This window comes from Salvia splendens, chromosome 3 (assembly GCF_004379255.2).
Source record: "Salvia splendens isolate huo1 chromosome 3, SspV2, whole genome shotgun sequence".
Classification (NCBI taxonomy): Eukaryota; Viridiplantae; Streptophyta; class Magnoliopsida; order Lamiales; family Lamiaceae; genus Salvia; species Salvia splendens.
The window spans coordinates 32,360,516-32,380,277 of NC_056034.1; the positions used below are offsets into that span (position 1 = coordinate 32,360,516).

Sequence of the window (19,762 nt, forward strand, 5' to 3'; positions counted from 1 at the left end):
GGCGTATGACACGATTCGATGAGATTTCTTAGAGGAGACGATGATGAACATGGTGTTTGGGAGGAAATGGACAGGTTGGATTATAGAGTGTGTGACAGCGGCATCAATGTCTATTCTCATTAACGGATCACCAACTACACCATTCCATTTATAGAGGGATTTAACGCAAGGAGACTGATGCACTTTTTATTATCACTATAAATACCTACAAGTATACAGAGTAGGAATGGTATAGCTAAAGGTCAGTACCGGATATCGATCTCGGGGAAAACAATCACAGATTGACTATCTTCTACTAAGCTTCGTTCACTATTTGGAAAACCGAAAGTTTTGGAGATTTTAAAAACTAAAAACAATTTGAAAGCAATAAAACAACTCATTGCAAATAATTAAAATGGTAAAATATGAGAGATAAGAGAATTCCAGGGATGTGCGTTCACAGTTATGGTTATATAAATTCCAACTACAATACCCTAGCACAATTTATACTTCGATAGAACGAGTCACATAAGTCCGAAAGATCTTTTTTTTTGGTTATAATGTAGGCTCTTTGGTAGGTGAGGAATATTTGGCTAAAAAGTGGCTCAAACATAAAAATATCTCAAGTAGAGTTAAAATGACTCCACTTTTCTAAACCCCAAGACACTTTCAACACTTTAATTTTCTCCTTCAACTCACTTTCCAAACTTTAGATTTTTCTTTTCTTTCCACAACCTTTCTTTCTTTTTCTTTTTCTTTTTCTTTTCTTTTCTTATCTTCCCATAATCACCCTTTCTAAATCAAGCACACATTTTGAATTTTTCTATTTCACAACTCGCACTTTTCTATATTTAAGCACACTATTTTTTATAACTTTTCCTCCTTCTCTCTCCAATTCCTTTACAAAAGATAATAACAACTATACTAACCCAAGGAATTGTCCCCATTTATTTGACTTTCAAAGAATAGGCTTAAAGGCTTAAAATTGGCTCCAAAGGGAAAATTTTGAGAGGGTTGAAATTTTTTGTTATAAAAGTAGCTAAGAAAAGATGGCCTAACATCATCATAAATCAACTTAAACACTATTTAAACTTAGGCAGACTAGGAGCAAGTTCTAGAAACATATACATGAATGCAGATAAATCACATAAGAAAGAAATTAAGGCTCAAATCTCACAAGGTATAAGCATGATTAAGGCAAACAAGCAATTCACTAATTATGCACATTTTCACCAAACCATCATATCAAGACGTCAAGCCATACTTAATCAAAGATGAAAAGAACTTCATATCATTGGCAACTCGGTCTAATGTGTCCCTAAGCATGCGTGTTTCTAAGTTCATGACATGGATTCACCTAAAACAAACATTTAAACTAAAAACCTAAAACAAAACCCTAAACTCACGGTCCACCACTTCATCCCCACAAACCTTTTTTACAACAAAGTGTAAAATAAGTTTGTAGAGTCAATAAGGACATGAGTAAACTACTGAAAAGAAAACATAGCTTGAAAAATTTCGCGTAGGGGCTGGATGGGGTGAAAATTCGAAAAGTTCAAAAAATCGCGCTGGAAACTACAATTAGGCAGCGGTCGCTGGTGATCATCCAGTGGCAATGGTCAGAATGTTTCCAGTGGGTGTACAGTGGGCTGCTGCGCGCACTGCAGCGGTCGCTGACGAGAGTCCAAAAACCTGCGAAAATTTTCATTGAACATAAAAACGAAATTAAACTCAAAAGGTACTAAAAAACTTAAGCAAAAATTGTCAAAACACAAAAATAAATTGTCTTAAAACAAAATAAATAAAGATGCAAGTGCTCATTTAAAGTCATGAGCTTGAGTTCTTCATTCTTGAGGAGGAAGAGGGAAACGAGCGTTGAGGTCGTCAAAGGCGCCAATAAGATAGGCGATGTTGCCTGAAGCGCGAGATGTGTGTGTGTGCTGCTGTGTGCAGTCGGCGTAAGAATGCTACGTGTTTGCAAAAGTAAACTCTTAGGCTCAGAGGATTCGCTAGAGCACAAGGTCTAGGAGATCATGCACTTTCAGAATTCAGTCGTTGTCACAGCAACCCCGCTTCAAAACCTCAACCCTTTATACTATTGGCTAGTATAGGGAAGTCGAGATCGAATCCACGAGGATGGAAGGGTTAGAATGCATTAAGAGAACTTTGGAGGGTTCGGCTGCTGCCACGCAACGAAAGGGTTGAGTTTTAACTACTAGGCCTGAGAAATTAAACCTAATCTATTCTAACTACTAGATCTAGAGAATTAAAAATGTTTTAAATAATGATGCAATCATGATTCGAGAGAAACTTACAATCATCCTCCAAATTTCCTAGGTCAAGCAACATAAGTTTCCTAAAACAGCTGAACAACAGAACATAAGATTCCCTAAATAGCTACCGACAGAAAAAGCTGCAACTAACAAACAAACGGCGAATCTGATTCTAACTACCAATTATCATCATCTTCTTCATCAAACAAACATGAACTAGAACGAAACAGAGCATAGAAACAGAGCATACTTCAAATCGAACATTAAACGAGACGATTAAGCTAAACATCACCAGATCTAATCTACCAGGTCAAGCAAATCAACAATAACAGAAAATTCCGTGCAAATCCAAAAGCACGTAGTCAGATTCAAACATTAAAAATGAAATCTACACTAGATCCAACAGATCCATAACTTCAAACTCTCGAATCAACTCTGATTCAACCAAATAACCAACAAATCAACTCAGATCGCTCCGGTCTCAACGCCAAACATCCAACAGTTGCGAAAAGCATCTAGATCAGTAAAATCAACACAAAACATTGCAAACCAGAGTGAAAACGGAAAAGAGAACTAGATTAAACCATAAAACGTCAGAGTTTAACACAAAACAGTCGCCGATCTTCCGGCAATGAAGTCGGTGAGAGAGAGAGTGCGTGCGTAAAAATAAAATGATTGTTTCTTCACCCTTATCATGACAGTGTTACACTTCCAACAGAACAAACACACCACGCTACACTACCCCGAATCTCTCATGAAACCAAATGCGTGAGCTAAGTGAGTGAAAAAACGAAAGAGCGAGCTGAGAGCTCCTAAAGATTTTTCTAACTAAAGGCCTCATCTCTTTGATATTCTTCCTCGTATTTATAGGCACGGATCCAATCCCTAGGGCAACGGTCTTTGCGTTTTGACATTTATGCCCCTGAGGATTCTGCTCCTTTTCTTCACTTTTTGCTCCTATTTCCTCTACCCTGGTAAAAAGAACATGTTCCTAGGTCCGACAGAATATTCACGCACCTGGACTTATAATTACACGTTAGCACCATGGAAAACACAGAATTTAGATCCAAAACAAATGCATGAAACGAGCCTTATCATCGCCACTCATGGTTTGGCGCTCCGCTCGAGCCTCGGCAGCCATCTTTTGGAGCTCGGCGATTTATTGACGTTGTTGCACATCCGCGAGCCTTTGAGCCTCCCAAAAATCTTGCTCCGCCGCCCACCAATCGCCTTGCGCCTCCCAACCTTGAAGATTGAAGGCGTTGACTTGTTGTTGCTCCACCTAACGGTTGTCCCAAGTGTTGGACATATTTTGCATGTAGGAGAACATCTCTCCTAGTCGGGCGGAGGTGTCGGCTTGGAACTCCTCGGCAGAATCCGGCCTTTCTCGTCGGCGGTTTCGCCTATTGCGGCGGCGGTGGCCTTCAACTTACTCTTCTTCCTCTTCTTCTTCTTCATGCTGCGGTGCCCCACTTCCTTGAGCATGCGAATGCTCTCTGCCTCCGTGGTATTGATCAATGGCGTCGAAGGCGGAGTTCTTCTCGGGGACGGTCGTGCGCAACGTCATGTTTCTCTTCCTAAACTTCCCTTGAATGGGGTTAGCCTCAGTGGCTCTTCGGTGGGCAGCGGTGTCGAGCTTCCAATTAGCCTTGTTTTCCCACGTATCGACCTTAGTCAAATATGGGATTGGAACGGAAAAGTGATCCCGCTCCCCTTGAAGAAAGAAAGCTTGCCCACTCGAGTTGGTCTTCAAAAGCCCCACCGAAAAGAACACTTCATAGGTGACGTTCATCTCACCCATGTTCGGAGTGAAGTTCGTGGTCGGGATGCCGAGGTGTTCGGCAATCGCCGTAATCAAACCCATGCAACAAATGGGGCACACGTCCTTCTTCGAGATGAGGTCGACGTAGGTGGTGAAAATGATCCCAAAGTTCATCCCCTTCTTGTTGAGGAGACTCCACATCACGTCTAGCTCGGTTTGGGAAACTCCTCCACCGTCGGTCCGAGCAAACATCAATTGAGTCGTGGCCGGTGGAGGTACCTGAAGAGAGGATTTTTGCACGTGTGTCGTGTGCACGTGTTCCTCCTTTCAACAAGATTTATAATTTTTCCACTAATGCAACAAATATTACGAAGTATAAGCGGCAAGAGCGGGGTGGTCGAACCACATAGACTAGGGACCTACTCGAGATTGTTTCTACGACACAATCGGAAAAGTGATCGGCTGCTGCCACACAACGTGAGGGTTGAGTTTTAACTACTAGACCTGGGAAATTAAACCTAATCTATTCTATCTACAGGGTCCAGAGAATGGAAATTTCTTGAAATATAAATGCATGCATGATTCGAAACTGAATTTAACTTTGGAACATTCACCGAATTTCCTGGGTCAAGCAAATAAGTTTCCTAAAACAGCCAGATAACAGATCGTAAGAAAAGCAGCAGAACAGATTTCCCTAAATAGCTACTGACAAGAAAGCTGCAACTAACAAACTAAAGCAGATTTGATTCTAACTACCAGCAAACTTCATCTTCTTCATGAATCCAACAAGAAATACAAAACAAAACAGAGCATTAAACACCATGAAAATAGAGCAATCTCAGATCTAAATTTAAACATGAAATTAAAGCCTAAACTAACAGATCTAAGCTACTGGGTCTAGCAGATGCGAGATCGAACAGTAAACAGCCATAATCATGCAAAATAGAAACAGAGAACTTCAGATCCACCAACACAGATTCAGATCCACCACAATCCAACATCGAAAACGAAACGCAAACACGAAATTCAAGCTAGAACTGCCAGATCTACTCTCCTGGGTCAAGCAGAAAGCGGAATAAACACAGATTAACCTTGCATGCATCACCTAAACTAACAAATCTCAGAAATCAAACACGTGAATAACTAAATCTCAACCTCTAAACTACTGGAAATCATGTAAACATCATGGATCTAAACATCTAAGCCACCAATTGCGAAAAGCATCCAAGAAACATGAGTAAATAGCATCATCTCAAAAGAGGTAAAGAAAGCTTCATAAAACCAGAATTAGGTCGAGATCCAAAGGCGGAGTCGTCAATTCCTCCGATGAAACTCGAGATCTAAATACATCGTCTCAAAAGCGGTAAAGAAAGCAAGGATCCAACGTCGGAGTCATCAATTCTACCGTCGAAACCATTGAACTAAGCTAAGAAGGCAGTGAACTATCTAAACTAAGCTAAGAAATCAGCAACTCAACTAAACTAAGCTAAGAGAGCAGTGGCGTTAAGCGCCTATGAGAGTTTCCTACCTAAACTACGAGAATGGTAGCGTTAAGCGCTACCGAGAACTTCTTACCTAACTACAATAGCGTTAAGCGCTACTTTCTTCATTCATGTTGGTCCCTTTATATAGGGAGGCTTCAAGCTCGAATCCCTAGGGCATGCTCTTCATGATTTGACATTTGTACCCTTAAAATAGGATCTTTTAAATCTGCTCATTTCTTCACTTTTTTCTGCTCCATTTTCCCCACCTCGGGTAATTTGTGTGCGTTCCTGGGTCCGGCAGATTTTTCACGCACCTGCTCTATTGATAATTTTCTTTGACCTAGCAGATTTTTGACACTTTTTACTCATTTTCTGCTCATTTTGCATCTGCTCGGTCAATTTGCAGCATCTACTTGACCCAGCCAATATCTGCACACTTAATCTCAAATTTGCGCATTATCTCCCCAAAAAGGCATGTAATATCACCAAAAATCAATGCATGAAACGAGCCTTATCAGTACCTTAGGACAGGGTTACGGATGGAGGAAGACTTGGCATAAGCCGGGATGAAGTCATCTCCCTCTATAGTCATGGCACCCCAAACATCGAAGTAGTCGTACTCCACTTCTTCGCCGGGGTTGAGGTTGTAGCAATGAAACACCTCGCAGAGATCCTCCATGGAGAAGGAATGGTTGCGGTTGCCGAAGCGGAAGTCTATCGTCTCGGGGATGCGGGAACGGTGGTTTTTGTGCACCTTGAGGGTTCTAAGAAACTCCAGAGTGAGTCTCCTGTAGGACGGACACCTTCTTTGGAACATGTGGCTCAAACCATTCCCCTCCCCGACGTTGTACAACACCTAGAAATCTTCAATAATCCCCAAGGTAGCGAGGGGGAAGCTCGTGTGGGTACCGAGAAGGCATCGTATCTCTAGCCGAGACCTTCTTTCACATTGCCTTGTGGTCATCCATCGGAAGGCTAATTCCATAGCTCTTCGCGTTTTAGGGATTGCCTCTTGTTGTCATCTTCCTATAAAAAAAATCAAGTTCTTAGAAGAGCACCATACAAATAGACAAACAAGGGTTTCCCTCAAACTTGCACTCAACCACACATATATCAAAAATAAACAATGAAGTGCAAGCTTGTGTCAATATGTGTTCTAAAGTGCAGCATGTGAACATGTAAATCAACACCAACACAAAAGAACAACAACAATCCATCCCCCAACGTGAATTAATCCCCCATGCAGAGGCGTATCAACATAGATATCACAAAACAACAATCTTTATAATCTACACAAGTATTGCAATTCATGGAAGTAATAATAGCCTCACAATGCTATGAACATGATTGCAATTTATAAACAACAAAGACCAAGATGGAAATCACCAAAAAAAAAAACAATTCACCACCCTAGGAAAAAATCTAACCATGAAAAGCAAGGAGAAACATCATCACACTCATCCCCCATACTAAAGCATGCTTTTCATCCGAACAATTCAACAATAGAGAGCAAAATCCATGAAAGAATTGAAACTAAACTTAGAAATCAAAGTTAGGATTCATACCTTGTGTTGAAGTGAAATTGCTTGATGAAAGCTTGAGAATTGAGATGCAATGGATGAATGAGAGTGTGGGTGTGTGAAATTGATGATGAAATTGAGTTGGGGTCGTGTGCAAGGAAGAATGGAGAGAAAAGATGAAAATTTGAATGAGAAAACCTACCTTTATAGAAGCAGTTCGCGTCACTGACCTTCGCGCAGCGACCGTTGCACGTCTTATGAAAAAACGGTGCGTCTCTCCAGGCCGCTGCGACCTACACATCGACCGCTGCAGCCCGCCCCAGGGCCCGACCGATACCTGCACACGTGTAAAAAGGGCAGCGACCGCTGTGGATTGTGCAACGGCCGCTACGAATTAAATTTTTTTTATGTGCAAAGTGCACGAAAATTACAGATAAACGAAAATAAGGAAAAACAAATTGGGTTGCCTCCCAATAAGCGTCTTTGTTTTATGTCGTTGGCTCGACTTGAAGTGACCCAACTAGGTGGGCGGATCGACGACCCTAGTGCTGAAACCCGCGAATTGGACCAATTTAGTGTCCAACTTTTCCACCATTTGTATTTCCCTTTCGCGGTCTTGATCACATTGATTTCGAGGTCGAGTTGCGGTTGAGTTTTCTTTTTCCTCTTTGGTTTTTCCTGCGAAGGAACCTTAGGAGGCTTAGGCGTGCCCTTTTTAGGAGCATGAGGTAAAGTGTTAACAATAAAAATAGAAGGGTTAGAAAGATCTTCCCCTTCTAGTGGTCCACGAGGTTTTGTTGTGTCGGTCATCATGACCACCCTGCATTAATACTCCATCTTAGCTTGTTGCGCCTCTTCATACTTAAGCGTCGCGCTCTCTATCTTGTAGGTGGACTTGCTAACGTTGTCACTAATTGTGATCTCTCCCCTACCTACATCAATAAGAGCTTTGGATGTGGCTAGAAAATCTCTGCCTAAGATTAGATGTACATTCTTATCTACTTTCATATTAAGTTTAGGATTTCATAAGTTTAGGATTTCATAAGTTTAGGATTCCTTCTAGTTTTATTTTCCATAAGTTTAGGATTTCTCTTTGCTTATATAAAGGCCTCATTGTTGAACTTATTAGACAAACTTTGATTAAATAATTTATTTTCGTTTTTCACTGAAACTAGGGTCTCTTTGATTAATTCTCCATTCAGTCTGTTTTCTCAATATGTTTTATGCATCATTTGGTATCACAATCAGGTTGATTATCTATGATGATGTGGAGCTCGATTCTACTGTTGGCTATTTTGTTTACTACGTACAACAACTGACTGGTTCTGCACTCGAGAGTCAAGTTGAAGATCCCATGGTCACAATAGTGCTTATTGCAATAAATTCAAAAGGGCTAAGGAGATTAGCCGACAAAATAAAGTCAACTGGCATAGGATTACCAGATGAAGATTGGAGTGATTCATCTCCACTCACGAACAAAGATGTTGCGGCTGGTTTTGATGATGATCTCACTGATTCTGATGTTGCTGCATCATCATCAAGGTTTGCACCTACAAGTAAATATTTTGTGGCTTACTTTGCTAAAGATCCGAGTGGTTCACCGTCAATATCTCTACCCACAACCAAACATGATGTTGTTGGTTTTGATGAAAAGTTTGTTATTAGAAATAGTTTCTTGGATAAAGAGAAGTTGGGCAGCAAGGTTGCAGGAATTGACTGGAACATCAGTGGCTGTGGTGGCATAGATGAAGGTTGTTATGATGATTGGAGCCTTGACTTACTTATAGCTCATAAGGTTCTGGACATTGAAAATGTTCCAAGGTTTTCTCTGTCACGACCGCCCTTTGTAGGGTCAATAAATATGGGAGGTCGCGATCAAAGGAACTTTATGAAAGGAGAATTTTCTAAAGTTTCAATAAAGGGTTTGACCAAAATATTTAATATTCAATAACGAGGGAAAATCAGAGTAAACTCTTAACATTTGAATCCGAAGTCAACAATTATCAAAATTAATAGTCCAAGAATGGAAGAGGGTTCAGTAACATAATTGAGAAGGAAACAGTCATAATTCAGCGGAAGCATTCAAGAGTAAGAGTGACGCCATGTATGAAGACACGACGCCCCTCGGAGTTCAAAATAAATCCAACGATACTTCAATTTAAGCTCAACACCACCCAGCTCATCATCGCTCAACCTGCACATAGGGAAAACACATGCAGGGTTGTGTACTTAATGCACTCAGTGGACTTATGCCGAAAACAAATTATAAAAAATATTTATATTTTATCATGCCGTTGTTAGGTAACCATCGGGGTTTTAGCTTTTGAAAGGCCCGAGGTACCAAAATATTCCATTGTTCAAAATCACGACTGCGCAGTCATTTTCCTATAGACGTCTACCATATCTACTCATACATGACTTGGAATGTGGCCACAAACCAAGTCACTAGACCGGCCAACCCGTACGCTGGCACACGGTCTACCATAGGTGTACACTAATCCAAGTAGGGTTTGCAGTCCTACAAGGACCCCGAATTCGATTTAAATAATAATGACAAAGCCATTTCAGATAGGCGCGTTAAAACCAAAATTTTGGCATGATAACATATTCACATTTCATTCTCATCGATAAAATAGTTAGGACATTGTCCTTATTTAAAAGAAAGCCCACCTCGAGTTCTTAATTCACAAGTATTTTCTTCCCCTTGGTATCACGTTTCGCTTGCGAGGATTCACCTTTAGCATTTAGATAACACATAAATCAACACAATGAATCAAGTAACGAGTAAGATGCATGCATCCTAAGGCTTCAAGTAAATCATTGATACGATTATGAATTCTTCCCAATTAGGACTTGGTCTTTTCGATTAATTTTGAATTTAATTAATTTCAATCCAACCACAAGAACAAGGATATAAGCGTCCTAGCCCAACCAACAAAATTCATTCAGCCAAATTTTTAATTTTAAACAAAGGCCCAAAAATCAAGTAAAGTAGAGCAATTACTCTCAATCCCAAACCAAGTTAATTAAAAGGCCCAAAGAAAGTAATAATGTACTCCCATTTTATAAGCACACGTCTACACTCACATCCCATTTTCTTTAAAAGATCACCAACTAATATAAAAATATATAATAACAGTATCACCATCCCAGAATTTGAAGAAATAAACAATTAAATAATTACTCCCCCTCTTAACTACTACACATACACTCCTTTACAGAACACATATATCAACCATTAAATAAACCCAATACTCCCATTTTTATAAATACACGTACTGTATATATACTCCCTCACTTCCATTTTAAAATTATAAAATAAAAGGATGGCAAAACTCTAATTCCCAGGAATTTACGCCTACTGCCTTCTTTCTCTCTGTTTCATTTCTTCCCCAATTTTTCTCTCTCTGTTTCATTTCTCCCCCAATTTTAACTCAAGCATACACGAATTACGTCGCTTCTTTGAGATCGCTCACCGTCAGTCAACAGGGTGGAGACCCCCTGTCGTCGTTGCGGTTCGTACCGCTGTTGCCGCCGCGCTGTTGTCTGCCGAGACCGCGCCTGCTCCGGCAGCCCCGATTTCACCCGATTAACCCCGAAGATAAGTTCTTAATTTGAGTTCATGAATTAAAGCTCGAATCTTTGATTTAGTTTGCTTCGATTTAGTTGATTAGAGATCTATTTCAGATTTCATGAGATGCACAAGAATGGAATAGGAATGGGGTGGAAGAAGTGTATACCGTAGGTATAGCAGATTCAATTTGAGAAAGGGAGGACGAGTTTGTGCTTTTCCCCTTTGATCTATTTCCGTCGCACAAAGCTGTCTGAATTTATTTCATAAAGAGTCATGGATTTAGATGAGGCGCTGTTATGAATGCATTCGTATGAGACGAAGAAAAGTGTTGAGAAAATCTTATACCTAAACCACAAGTCTCGAATGTTAGTCCGATCGGTGGCGAAACTCCTCTCGATCTGCTTTTCATTTTGAAATTTAGATTCAGCGTTGGGAAGGAGATGGAGGCATTGGATGATGCTTCTTCTTCTCTGTCGTATTCTTCACTGCGAGAGTGTTTGTATGAGCGAGTGGAGGTGGAGAAGGAGATTAGGGTATAAAAACAATCGTTCCTGGATTGATTAATTGAGGAAATTGATTCCCTAAATAATTGGAATTAACAGCTGATTGGTGGTTTAGATTTGGAAAAGATTCACGGAGTGGGATGATTTATTATTGAACGTGGGAAAGGAGTGGGATACAGTTTTTTTTAACGTGAGATTGACTAATTTTACTTGTTTGGAATTTTATTTGCAGATCATGGAGGAGAGGAAAAATCTCTGCAGAATATTTATTTAAAATTTGAACTAAGGAAAGTCTTGGTGACCAAGTCAAGGAGGAAAAGATTTAAGTAAATTAGTTTGATTCACGGTCCTTTGTATTTTATTTAAATTGTGCAGCCCACAATTTATTTTCCACCAGACTGGATTTTTGTATTATTTATTCAATTTATTAGATCCAACACGAAATTGAGTCCAATAAATATTCCTCACGGAAATGAATTATTTAAATTCGTTTTGTGATTTACTCCACAATTTCTAGCTCTCAAACAAATTATCAATTATTCAAAAACATTTAATCTCACCCCACATCAATTATTCAAAGCAGCCACGTCACATATTCAACAAAGTTGACCCAGTCAAAATTCCAACTCAAAAATTAGGTCACGAAAATTATCCAACAACAATTCCACTCGACAATTAAACCATGGACTTCGCGACATTAAAAGCATTAAATGCAAGTACTTTAGAGTTAAAAAATTAGAGTTCAAAAAGTGGGACGTTACATTCTCATTCTATGATTCTTGAAGGTGGATGTTAGTATGCCTTGAATTTATTTCCTAATTGGGATAGGATTATGTTTCCAAATAATAGGATCTCATGTGTGCCTATTTATATGTGAGTAGAGCACATAATTCTGTGTTCTTAGATCGTGATCTTAGATCTGAAATCTATAATTGCAGTCATAATACAATTTGTTCTCCGTTCTTACCCGTGGACGTAGCCAACACAACGTTGGTGAACCACGTAAATTCTGTGTCTCTTTACGTTCTTTCGTTTGTCGATTACACAATTACTCTATTTTGTCATAACAAACTGGTATCGGAGCCTGGTTTTCGGACTAGGGTTTTAAATTCCACATCTGTTAGGGTTTCTGTGTTAATCGATCAAGATGTCTGCTCTGAACGTGAAGGTCGACAAATTCACTGGGAGAAATAGTTTTGGCTTATGGCAGATCAAGATGCGATCCCTGCTGAAGCAGCAGGGTTTGTGGGCGCCGCTCAAAGCAAAGAAGGCAATGGAGGATGATGAGGAGTGGACAACCTTAGACGAAAAGGCCAACTCGACCATCATGTTGTGCTTGTCTGACGATGTTATCATCGAAGTTGTTGATCAGGAGAATGCTGCTGCCCTTTGGACGAAGTTGGAGAGGCTATACATGACGAAGTATCTAACCAACAAGTTGCTCCTGAAGCAACGTTTGCTTCAATTACGCATGCAGGAAGGTATGCCCCTTCGGGATCATCTGGAAAATTTGAACAAAATTTTGCTGGATTTGCGTCATGTTGATGTTAAAGTAGAAGACGAGGATGCTGCTTTAATTCTGCTAGTTTCTTTGCCTGAGTCGTACGAGAATTTTGTTGAGTCTTTTATGACTGGAAAAGAAACTCTGTCTTTGGAGGATGTTCGATCTGCTCTTCACATCAGAGAGGATCATTAACAGGCAACGAGTTCAGCCACAGAAAATCTGGCATCAGGATTATCTGTTACGGGTAAGGGACAGAAGAAATTCGGACAGATGAAGCAGAACTCCAAAAGTTCAAAAGGTCCTAAAGCCCCTAAGTCAGATGACATTTGCGGATATTATAAAGAACCATGGCATTGGAAGGTTGATTGTCCAAAGATGAAGAAGAAATTGTGCAAGAAAGAAGACGCTAACGGTTTTGCGAATGTGGCGGAAGCTGATGACGCAAACTCGGAAGAAGAACTGGCCTTGGTTGCGAATGAACAGCCATACTGTAATGATGTGTAGATTTTGGATTTTGGAGCATCGTATAATCTCTGTCCTCACAAGGAGTATTTCACCATTTATGAGCAAATAGATGGAGACAATGTTACCATGGCCAACAGTGTTGTCTGCAAGGTGGTTGGCATCGGCTCAATCAAGATTAGGACGCATCATGGGGTCTTCTGCACCTTGAATGAAGTTAGGCATGTTCCACAAATGACGAAGAATCTGATATCGCTAAGTACTTTTGACAGTAAGGGTCTCAGTTTCAAAGGTGAAGGTGGAGTAATGCGTATTCTGCAAGGTTCGAAGGTGGTTCTGACAGCTCTGAAATGAGGTACCTTGTATGTTCTAAGAGGTTCCATTGTGGCAAATTTTGCTGATATTGCATCATCCGAGGTTGCAACCAAGGATATGACCAAGCTGTGGCATATGAGGCTCGGTCATATGGGAGAACGTGGCATGAGAATCATGTCAAATCGTGATTTTCTTTCTGGGCATAAAGTATAGAAACTTGATTTCTGCGAACACTGTGTATTTGGAAAGCTTCATCGCAGCAAGTTTCCAAAGAAGGGTGTTCATCGAACGAAGGGTACACTTGACTACATTCTTATGGATTGTTGGGGTCCCTCACGTGTGGAATCCGTTGGAGGACACAAGCATTTTGTGTCGATGATTATTGACTATTCGAGGATGGGTGATTATGATAAAACATAAAGGTGAAGCATTCAAGAAGTTCAAAGAGTGGAAGACTCTAGTTGAAAACCAGACAGGGAAGAAGATCAAGCGATTGAGAACAGATAACGGTCTGGAATTTTATTCGTCTTAGTTCAATGAGTTCTGCAGGAGTGAAGGGATCATTCGACATCACACCGTTAGACATACACCACAGCAGAATGGTGTGGCAGAACGCATGAATCAGACATTGTCGGAGAGAGCAAGATGCATGCTCTTTCATGCTGGTTTGACTATGAAGTTTTGGGCAGAGGCAGTAAACACGGCGTGTTATCTGATCAACCGTGGTCCTCACACTGGCATTGACTGTAAGATATCTTACGAGGTATGGTCTAATGATATACCTGCAGATTATTCTTCGCTTAGAGTTTTTGGTTGTACTGTTTATTATCATGTCAGTGAGGGTAAACTAGAACCGAGAGCTAAGTAGGGTATATTTGTTGGTTATGGGAATGGAGTTAAGGGATACAGAATCTGGTCGCCTTCAGAGGATAGAATTATTCTCAGTAGGAATGTGGTGTTTGATGAAAATTCTATGCTTAACTCTACTGTGAAGTCTATTGCTGCAGAGGATTTGGAAGGTGTTGATAAACAGGTGGAGCTGCAAGTTACTCACGATGAGAGTGAATACAACTCCAAGGTGGAGAAGATCAACACACTACTGCTGAAGCTACTATTGATACTACTAGTTCTGATGTTCATCCAGAAGCTCGTCAGAGAAGCATTGCTATTGACAGAGCTAGGAGGACAGGTGTGAAGCCTCCGTTGAAGTACGGCTTTGAGGACATGATGGCATATGCACTACAAGTTGTCAGTGAGGTGGAAGATGAACCATCTACTGAAGAACCATCCACCTATAAGGAAGCTGTTGTGTTCTGTGATAGTCAGAGTGCTATTTATTTAGCCAAAGATCAAGTCCACCATGAGAGGACTAAATATATTGATGTGAGGTATCATTTTCTGAAGAATTTGAAAAGAATTGAGGTGAAGAAAGTTGGCACTGCTGATAATCCTGCTGATATGTTCACCAAGCCGGTCCCGCAGAGCAAGTTTCAACATTGTTTGGACTTGCTTAATGTCATGAGCTGTTAGTTGCCCGTGGAGGGCAAATTTGAGGCAATGATGAAGAAGTTTGTTTGTTTGGTATTATGATGATGCATTTGGAAGGAGGATTCAAGTCAAGGTGGAGATTTGTTAGTATGCCTTGAATTTGTTTCCTAATTGGGATATGATTATGTTTCCTAATTAGAATAGGATCTCATGTGTGCCTATTTATATGTGAGTAGAGCACATAATTTTGTGTTCTTAGATCGTGATCTTAGATCTGAAATCTGTAATTGCAGTCATAATACAATTTATTCTCCGTTCTTGCCCGTGGACGTAGCCAACACAACGTTGGTGAACCACGTAAATTCTGTGTCTCTTTACGTTCTTTCGTTTGTCGATTACACAATTACTCTATTCTGTCATAACAGTGGAAGCATTCAATTTGATGGAGAAGGGATGTGCCTTACAACAAAAGAGTGCCTAAAATACAAGGAGATTGTATAAGGCAATGGTGGTGGATTTGGGAGTAGGAAGAGGAAAAATCCGAAGGGTTCGAAGAATAGAAAGATATTGCAAGTTAATCATAATAAAAAGAGGAAAAAGAGTAGACGTATGAAAAATTGGGCAGAATGGGATGCCATTATGATTGATGTAGTTGGAGAAATTTTGAATGGGTTAAGATGCTATTTCAATAAAGCATACTCGAGGACGAGTCTTTTTCAAGAAGGGGAGTATGATACAGTTATAGAAGACAAGACTTGGAGGCTAAGCAAATTATTATTTTAGTTTTATTTATTTCCTAGTGAATATAATTAGTAGATGAAAAATATTAAAAGTAATTGTTTTCCTTCTACAAATTAGGTTTTCATTTTTTTGCTTATTTTCCTTTTAGTTATTTTCCTTCTAGTTTTATTTTCCATAAGTTTAGGATTTCTCTTTGTCTATATAAAGGCCCCATTGTTGAACTTATTAGATAGACTTTTGAATATTAATTTTACATTGATTTTTTACACTCTTAAGTTCTCAATTAGTTGAGTTCTTTGTTTACCAATTCAGTCATTCACATACTTCTCCGTTCATTTGCATCATTTAAATTGCCAGTATCCACAGTAGTATTGGATAGAGCAAAGCCAACTAGCAGATGCAAAATTGGTAGAGAACACTTTTGTGCACTTATACAGACCATTAGTGACACCACTTTTCAAGCAAGATATACTATCCACTGCAAGTGAAGTGACAAGTAAACTAAGATCTGTATCTGATCTATTGAGAGTGCATCCCGTGATTAGCATGCTGGGATTTGTTTGATTACCTACTGCTGTATCTTTCTCTACTGGAAGATCACCAACGCCGTCAACATTCCCAAACATGAACCCTAGGAGTCGTTTTTCCCCTTCAGCATCATCATACTCCTCATCGTCATAAACGACAATGCCCTCATCTTCGGCAACATCGTCAAATGAACGGAGAAGTATGAGAATGACTGAACTGGTAAATAACAAACTCAACTAATTGAGAACTTAAGAGTATAAAAACTCAATCTAAAATTAATATCCAAAAGTCTGTCTAATAAGTTCAACAATTGGGCCTTTATATAGGCAAAGAGAAATCCTAAACTTATGAAAAATAAAACTAGAAGGAAAATAACTAAAAGGAAAATAAGCAAAAAATGAAAACCTAATTTGTAGAAGAAAAACAATTACTTTTAATATTTTTCCATCTACTAATTATATTAACTAGGAAATAAATAAAACCAAAATAATAATTTGCTTAGCCTCCAAGTCTTATCTTCTATAACTGCATCAGTAATTCTTTTTACTAATTAGTGAGAATACATTATTCAATAACTTTTTGGTTGTTTTCATAACTTATAAAATCAGCTAATTAAATCACAACTTTTGTACATTTCTCAATTGTCCAGTATAATTAAAATTTTGATGAAATATGTTGTGACTCGTGTACGTTTCATTGTTATATCTTCACCAATTAATTAATAATCATCTAAAATCGACCATCATAATATAGAACAATGGTAAATTTATCCAGAAGATAAGACAATTGAAAAGTGTGCAAAAATTATGATTTAATTAGCTACTTTTATAATTTGTGAGATTGACCAGAAGTCAGCCTTAATTTATGATTTAAATGACAAATTTTCCCTGAATTATTTGAGTTTAGACATCTAGAATATTTACATAAATTAATACTCCATTTATTTGGACATAAATTTCAATGAAAATAGTAGGTGGCTAACTTGTCTATTAAATTTCCTAGATCAAAGGTGAAGAAAAGAACTCTATATAATTGCCAATCCCTACCAAATCGCTTCTCACCTCCCAAATTTTCACTAACAAACACAAATTAAGACACACAAAATCTTGCTATCCCAAAGCAAAATGCCAAACCAAAAAATGGGAAAAGACAAGAAACAAGGTCCCAACTTAGTTAAGCTAGGCTACCACTACATGATCTCACATGCTATGTATCTCCTCTTCTTACCCTTACTCCAAATCCTCTCAACCCTACTACACAAATACAACCATGAAGGGCACATAACACGTTGTGTGTTTGTGTATTACGGAGTAAGCAGGTGTGCACAGAGAAAACTAATGCAAGTGCTTGGTCAAGACACCACGCTCCTTAAATCCACTGGATCACCAGGTCTAGGAACTCAAGAGAACACGGAGTATTTTTGTCTTTGGACACACTCGACTCCCCTTCAAAAAAATATTAAATCCCTCAACCCGAATACTATAAATTAGTATAGGGAAGTGGGGTCGATCCCACGAAGATGGATTCGTGAAGAAGTGCTTAGAGACTCTGGAAACAAGCGGCTGCTGCCACGCAAAAGGGTTGAGAATTTTAACTACTTCTAGACCTAGACACGAAATGTAAATGCTAGACCTAGGACACAGAACATGTAATAGAATCAGACTTCAATACTGAGAGACACATTTTGCTTCCTGGATGGAGTAGACGACTAACTAATTAAGACTAGACAGGGAGAATAAAACAGAGGGGACCATGACTCCAATTATAGCAAGTACGGCTAAAGCTGCAAATAACAAACTCATGCTCCAACTAACAACGACATGCAATTTCCTTACCGATTCAAACACGCAAATGGAGAAAACAGAGCATATATCTAGATTCGAACAGAATATAAAGATTTGGATGCCGGAAACTTGCTATGAATCGGAAATACATCAGATCTACGTAAACTAGGAGAAATGAAATGAAAACACGTAAACTAGGCATGAAATTAAATCAATCTTGCTCAGATTCACGTCGGATGCTTAATCCACTCTGGATCTAAGCGATCCGAACCCAACAACAGACACAACCGACTCCATAACTCCAGTTTTCACAGATCTGCTCCGATCAACTCTGAATTCAAACAACCACAAACAACTCCACAACTCCAGCGAACTCAACCCTCCGATTTATCCACAAACAGACTCCGATCACCCAGATCCAACTGCAAACCTGCATAAATTCAGAGAACAACTGCGAAACGCATCCAACTCCAAAATTCCGAAAATCAACGTAACAGAAAATCAAACTTGCATTGAAATTAGAGAATATTCGGCAAAACAAACAAATAGAGCTCTGAGCTTCGAACAGCGAAGCTCGGCGAAATCAGGAAAGTATGAAAGCAGAAATTAAATTGTTTCTTCGCCCACAGAAGGACGGTGTTACAACCCACAATAGCTTCAAAGAAAACTAAACGTGAACCCCGGTGCGAACCCTGAATCTCCCCACGAAAAGAATCCAAGTGTGTGAAAAGTGAACTAAGCTACAGGTTGTTAGCGAGGCCTCCAACCGAGAAGGTCCCTCCAACGTGCATGCTTCTTCCTTTTATAGATGCGGACATAGCCTTCTAGAGTCTTCGTAGAAATCTCTATTCTAACCTTCAACTCCGAGGTTTCCTCCATCAAGCAATATTCCGCAGAATGTCCACTCATGCGCCTATTTCCTAGGTCCACGCAACTGTCCTCCTCCTTTCCTGGACCTGGCGTAAAATCTTCACACACCTGGCTTAAAACGTGCGTTAGACCCAGAAATTTCATGAATTAAAGCCCTAGACCTATGCATGAAATTAGCCTTATCAAACTGCTCACACTTAAACCATGTTTGTCCTCAAGTATGTAAGACAAGAAAAAGAAATAAGGCAAATTTCAATGCACGGTTCCCAAGAACGACTCTACAAACAAGACACTAACACAGAAACAGACTCCTAAACCTAGACACATACAGACTCAGAAAAGAAAATAACACAAAAAGAACACAAAACACAACAAATAAGCATGCACTAGTTTCAACTTTTAGGCGACTGTCCCCACAAGCTTAAGTTCTCTCTGATCGTCTACAGTCTTCAAATCCTCCCTCTTCCTTTGTCGACCTAAACGGTCCGTCAGTTTGTCAAGATAGCCTATTGATTTCCCAGCCATTAGGTTCGCTCGATCACTCATTCCTCACTAGGGATGTTAGGATCAAAACGCTCCAAAGTTAAAGTTACACCACTGATGCGTCGGGTTATGAGAGTTTCTCCTTTCTATCATCTTCTCCCCCCTTTTTTTTCTGGGTCAGGTAATTTTTTTCTTCCTGCCCTTAGGTAATTAATCTTTTTTTTCCTCTTTTTATTTTCCTCCTGGACTTCGTCCAGCTTATACCTCCGTTTTGTTTTCTTTTTCCTTTCAATATATATATATATATTTTACTCCTCCCCTGGACTTCGTCCAGCTTATACCTCCTTTTCCTGGACTTCGTCCAGCTTATACCTCCATAACCCATTTTTTCTCTCTTTTATACTCTACTCCCTAAGCATCCTATGGTTGCCCATTTTTTTACATGTTAGCTCAAAGTGTTTAGGCTTATAACTCACTTTATAGTAGGGCTGC

The 19,762-nt window shown here is 39.5% G+C and overlaps 1 long non-coding RNA gene across 4 annotated transcripts; it reads right to left on the reverse strand.

The window, feature by feature from the left end:
* Nucleotides 1-1,338: 1,338 nt before the first annotated feature.
* On the reverse strand, nucleotides 1,339-11,562 carry LOC121795692. Of its 4 annotated transcripts, none has more exons than XR_006049606.1 (4): nucleotides 10,759-11,562; nucleotides 9,689-9,753; nucleotides 6,020-7,384; nucleotides 1,339-1,671 (listed from the first exon to the last, which is right to left on the reverse strand). It is a non-coding gene; the product is annotated as an uncharacterized LOC121795692 (long non-coding RNA). The 4 variants fall into 4 exon arrangements; XR_006049605.1 differs by having other exon boundaries at nucleotides 6,020-7,405; XR_006049604.1 differs by having other exon boundaries at nucleotides 6,020-7,696.
* Between the last annotated feature and the right edge of the window lie 8,200 nt (nucleotides 11,563-19,762).